The following is a 6,161-nucleotide window of genomic DNA, read 5'->3' as shown; positions in this document are numbered from 1 at the left end:
CAACATTCCCTTAAACCAAAGTCTAATCCAGAGCAAAGCCCTAACGCTCTTCAATTCTGTGAAGGCTGAGAGAGAAGAGGGAAATGAGAGGAAAAGATTGATGCTACAGAGGCTGATTTATGGGGATTAAAGAAGGAAGCCATCTCTAGAACATAAATGTGGAACGTAGCAGCAAGTGCTGATGGAGAAGCTGAAGCAAGTTATACAGAAGATCTAGCTAAGATAAGTGATGAAGGTGGCTACACTAAACAACAGATTTTCAATGTAGATGACACAGCCTTCTACTGGAAGATGATGCCATCTAGGACTTTCATAGCTAAAGGAAAGTAAATGCCTGGCATCACAGTTTCAAAGGATAGGTTGACTTCTTGTTAAGGGCTAATGCAACTAGTAAATTTGAGACCAATGTTAATTTACCATCCCAAAAATCCTAGGGCTCTTAAGAATTATGCTAAACCTACTTTGCCTATAATCTATAAACAAAACTGCAAAGCCTGGATGGCAGTACATCTGTTTACAGCATGGTTTTCTAAATCTTTTTAAGACCACATTGAGACCTACTGCTTAGAAAAAAATATTTCTTTCAAAATATGACTTGTCCCTGGCCAGGCACGATGGCTCACACCTTTAATCACAGCACTTTAGGAGGCTGTAGTGGGTGAATCACCTGAGGTCAGGAGTTCAAGACCAGCCTGGCCAACATGGAGTAACCCCGTCTCTACTAAAAATACAAAAATTAGCTGGGTGTGGTGGCAGATGCCTATAATCCCAGCTACTCAGGAGGTTGGGGCAGGAGAATTGCTTGAACTGGGGAGGCAGAAGTTGCAGAGAGCCAAGATTGTGCCACCGTACTCCAGCCTGGGTGACAGAGTGAGACTCTATCTCAAAGAAAAGAAAAGAAAAGAAAATATTCCTGCTCCTTGGCAGTATACCTGGTCACTCAAGAGCTGTAATACAGGTGTACAAGAATATTAATGTTGTTTTCATGTGTGCTAACACAATATTCATTCTATGGCCCATGGATCAAGGACTCATTTGACTTCCAAGTCATATTATTTAAGAGATACATTTTGTAAAGCTATTGCTGCTATAGATAGTAATTCTTCCTGTGAATCTTCACAAAGTAAGCTGAAAACCTTCTAGAAATGATTCACCATTCTAAATGTCTTTAAGAACATTCATGATTTGTAGAAGAATATCAAAATATCAATATTAACAAGAATTTGGAAGAAGTTCATTCCATCCCTCATGGATGACTTTGAGAGGTAAATTCAATGGAGGAGGTCACCAATCATGGGATAGGAATAGCAAAAGAACTGCCAAAGATATTGTAAACATTGTTGAAATGGCAGCAAATGATTTAGAATATTACATAAACTTAGTTGATATAGAAGCAGCAGGGTTTAAAAGGATTGACTCCAATTTTGAAAGTTCTGCTGTGCATCAAATGCTATGAAACAAGATTTGATGCTCTTTTGTGAAAGGAAGAGCCAGTCGATATGGCAAACTTCAATGCTGTCTTATTTTAAGAAATTGCCACAGCCACCTTGGCCTTCAGGAACTGCAGCCATGATCAGTTAGCAGTCATCAACATGGAGGCAAGACACTCAACCAGGAAAAAGGTTATGACTTGCTGAAGGCTGAGATGATTGTTAACATTTTTAGCACTATTTTTTAATTAAGGTATGCACATTGATTTTTTTAAACATAATGCTATTGTGCACTTAATATACTATGGTGTAGTGTAAACATAACTTTTATATGAACTGGGAAGCTAAAAATTTCAGTGACTTCACAAGCTAAAAACTTGTGATACTCGCTTTACTGTGATAATGTGAACTGAACCCACACTATCTCTGAGTTACGCCTGTAGTTGATTACTGGTTGATGTAGAATAAAAGCATATAAAATTTCAAATGTGTGACAGTCACAATTTATTTATTTATTTATTTATTTATTTATTTTGAGACATAGCCTCGCTCTGTTGCCCAGGCTGGAGTGCAGTGGCGCGATCTCGGCTCACCACAAGCTCTGCCTCCCCGATTTACACCATTCTCCTGCCTCAGCCTCCGAGTAGCTGGGACTATAGGCGCCCACCACCATACCTGGCTAATTTTTTGTTTTTCAGTAGAGACAGGGTTTCACCATGTTAGCCAGGATGGTCTCGATCTCCTGACCTCGTGATCCACCTGCCTCAGCCTCCCAAAGTGCTCGGATTACAGGCGTAAGCCAACGCGCCCAGCCAATTTTTTATTTAAAGAATCACTTTGTAGATTGAGTTGAAATTGTTAGCATTGGACTCAGTGCATCTCAGGGAAGCATAGAAAAGTGGGTTATGGGAAGAACATTAAGTAGTGTATAAAAAATTTATGATCATTTGGAGGGCTTAAAGCATTTGGCCAATCCAGACTCTTATTTTTGAAAATATTAATTTTGTATGCTTATACTAGGGGCGGGGGGAACAAAAGAAAGGAATGAAATTGAAAAGTATGTGCCGATAATCAGGTACCCACTAGTAAAAGCTAGAGATTATAACTGTATATTTCTTTAAACATTTAAAATAATATTTTAGCTACTACCAATAAGTAGATATTGTAATTGTGAATGTGCAAAGCTAATCTCTGCAGACATAACACCAAAAACAAAATAATATTTATCCCTTCAAGTTCATGGTGGGAATATATCTACATTTCTAAAAAGAGTCCAAGGAATGCTTAAAAGCCAAAAACATAAAGAAAAATATAAACCAATTTGGTATAAAACAAAAATCATTATTGAACAAAGACAATAAAATACATACTTTAAAAATAGAGATTTATTCTGGGCTACACTATATGCGAAGGTATTTTGAGGTATTAAAATAACATTCACGAATTGTTCCTGCCATCCCAGCACAAGACTCTATGACAGGAGCCTTTTGTACAGACAGCTGGTCACAAGGGACCAACTTGTTAGCAATACCTGGCAACAAATCTCCCCAAATTACTTCTGCTGATAATGCCTTCTGATCCAGGACGTGTTGCCAGCAAGACTTGTTAATCAGTGCTCATTGGCTCGCCTTCCTTTAATCTTTAGCCAAAATTCACAGTTTAGGGGGAAAGGAAATCAATACATATCTATATACTATATATTAGAAATAGATTTTTTGCTAAATTATTTTTTAATGCAAAATATATTTATTAAGTTTTTTCATATTTGACTATTGTTTAATGATGCATTTCAAAAACAGATATGTCTATAGGAAATGTTATATTTAAGTTTTCCATGAAAGACAGAGACCATGATGTATAAATATTGAAGTGAGGTGGCAGTAGACATATTCTTTGAAAATGTAATAATAAAATACTGCTGTTAATACTTATTATCATCAGTTAAATTTATTAATAACATTCTTTTGTGAGGTACCATCTATAAACCAGAAATTATGTTTTTATTTTTAATTTTAGTGGGTACATACTAGATAAAAATACTTATGAGGTATTTTGATATAGGCACAAACTGTGTAATAATCACATCAGGGTAAATGAGGTATCCATCACCTCAAGCATTCATCTTTCATTTGTGTCACAAAAAATCCAATTATTCCCTTTTAGTTATTTTTAAAGGTACAATAAATTTGAAATGTTTGGAAGAATTCAGCAGTGAAGGCATATTTTCCCGACTTCCCGGTTTTCCTTTGCTGGGAGACTTTTTTTTTTTTTTTTTTTTTTGAGACAAAGTCTCCCTCTTTTGCCCAGGCTGGAGTGCAGTGGCACTATCTCGGCTCACTGCAAGCTCCATCTCCTGGATTCACGCCATTCTCCTGCCTCAACCTCCCAAGTAGCTGGGATTACAGGCGTGCGCCACCACACCCAACTAATTTTTTATATTTTTGGTAGAGATGGGGTTTCACCATGCTGGCCAGGCTGATCTCAAACTCCTGACCTCATGTGATCCACCCACCTCGGCCTCCCAAAGTACTAGGATTACAGGCATGAGCCACCCCACCTGACTGCTAGGAGATATTTTTATTACAGCTTTGATCTCGTTACTTGTTACTGGTCTGTTCAAGTTTTGGATTTCTACCTGGTTCAATCTTGGTAGGTTGTCGTGTCTAGGAATTTATCCATTTCTTCCAGATTTTTCAATTTATTATCATATAGTTGCTCGTAATAGCCTTGAATGATTCTTTGAATATCTTTGGTATTGGTTTAATTTTTCATTTTTCATCTCTGATTTTACTTATTTGGGTTTTCTCTCTTTTCTTCTTAGTGAGTCTGGTGAAAGATTTGTTAATTTTATCTGTTCAAAAAACCAACTTTTTCTTTCACTGATCTTTTATATTGTTTCATTGTTTAAATTTCACACATTTCTGCTCTGATCTTTATTATTTCTTTTACTAATTTTGAGTCTTGTTTGTTCTTGCTTTTCTAGTTCTTTAAGATGCATTATTAGATTGTTTATTTGAAGTTTTTCTACTTTTTTGATGTAGGTATTTATAGCTATAAACTCTCCTTTTAGTAATGTTTTTGCTATATCCCAAAGGTTCTGGTATGTTGTGTTTCCATTATCATTTGTTTTAAGACTTTTTAAAATTTTGTTCTTAATTTCTTCATTGATCCACTGGTTATTCAAGAGCATATTGTTTAATTCCGTGTGTTCATATAGTTTCCAAAATTTCTCTTATTTTGATTCTACTTTTATTTTATTGTGGTCAGAAAAGATACTTCATATCATTTAAATTTTGGAACTCTTTAGGGGTTCTTTGTGTCCTAAAATATAGTCTATTCTTGAGAATGATTCCTGTGCTAAGGAAAAGAATGTACATTCTGAAGTCATTGGATGAAATGTCCTGTAAATATCTATTATGTCCATTTGGTCTATGGTGCAGATGAAGTCCAATGTTTCTTCATTGATTTTCTGTCCAGTGCTGAAAGTGGGATGTTAAAGTCTCCATATATTCTTATATTCGGGACTATTTTTTTTTTTTATCTCTAATAATGTTTACTTTATATATCTGGGTGCTGCACTGTGTGTGCATATATATTTACATTTATATGCTCTTTGCTAAATTGACTTATTCATCATTATATAATCACATTTTTTTAATAGTTTTTGTCTTGAAATCTATTTTGTCCGATATAAGTATAGCTACTCCTGCTCTTTTTAAATTTCTGTTGGCATGGAATATCTATTTCCATCCCTTTATTTTCAGTCTATGTGTGTCTTTACAGGTGAAGTGTGTTTATTGTAGGCAACAGATTATTGAATCTTGCCTTTTTATACATTTAGCTACTCTATGTCTTTTCATTGGAGAGTTTAGTCCATTTACATTCAATGTCATCATTGATAAGTAAGTATTTATTCCTGCCATTTTGCTATTTGTTTGCACGTTGTTTTTTGTTCTTCTCTTCCTTCTGTCCTGTCTTCCTTTCAGTAAAGCTATTTTTTTCCTCAGGTAATATGTTTCAATTTATTGCTTTTTATTTTTGTGTGTGTCTATCTGTTGTATGTTTTTGATTTTAGGTACTCTGAGGCTTGCAAACAGTATCTTATAACCCAGTATTTAAGCTGATGATAACACTGATTGCATAAACAAATTGACAAACAAACAAGGAAAGAAAAATTAATAAAACTGCATTTCAACTTTGTCCCCCCACTTTATAACATTTTGTTGTTTCTATTTATATCTTTGTATTTAAAAATTACTGTATTTATTATTTTTTAATGAGTTCATCTTTTAGTATTTCTACCCAAGATATGAGTAGTTTATACAGTCCAATTATGGGGTTATAATACAATCTTAAAAATATAGTGTGCATTGAAAGCTGTCAGAAACACAAGAGGTCTATGGAGAATTGTCTTTAAACAAGGTAACAAACAGTTTGTGGATAAGTTGCCACCCACTGTTGAGAAATACGGTTGAATCTCAACTCACAAAAGAGTTGACATGAATATTTAGGAGAACTAAATGTAAAGAGTAAATTTTTTTTTTTACAGAAAATACCATATAGTATTACTATGAACTCAGAGGTAAATAATTCCTTAAAAGATGTAAACATTGCAAATTATTATATTGAACTATATGAAATTGAGATATGAACAATTTTTAGAAAATGAAATAATGAGAGAATAAGACCCACTCTTCTACTGCTGTGTGACTAACCCTAGCACTGTTTGCT

The sequence above is a fragment of the Colobus angolensis genome, unplaced genomic scaffold (assembly GCF_000951035.1).
Source record: "Colobus angolensis palliatus isolate OR3802 unplaced genomic scaffold, Cang.pa_1.0 Scaffold229, whole genome shotgun sequence".
Taxonomy (NCBI): Eukaryota; Metazoa; Chordata; class Mammalia; order Primates; family Cercopithecidae; genus Colobus; species Colobus angolensis.
This window is presented reverse-complemented; position numbering follows the sequence as displayed.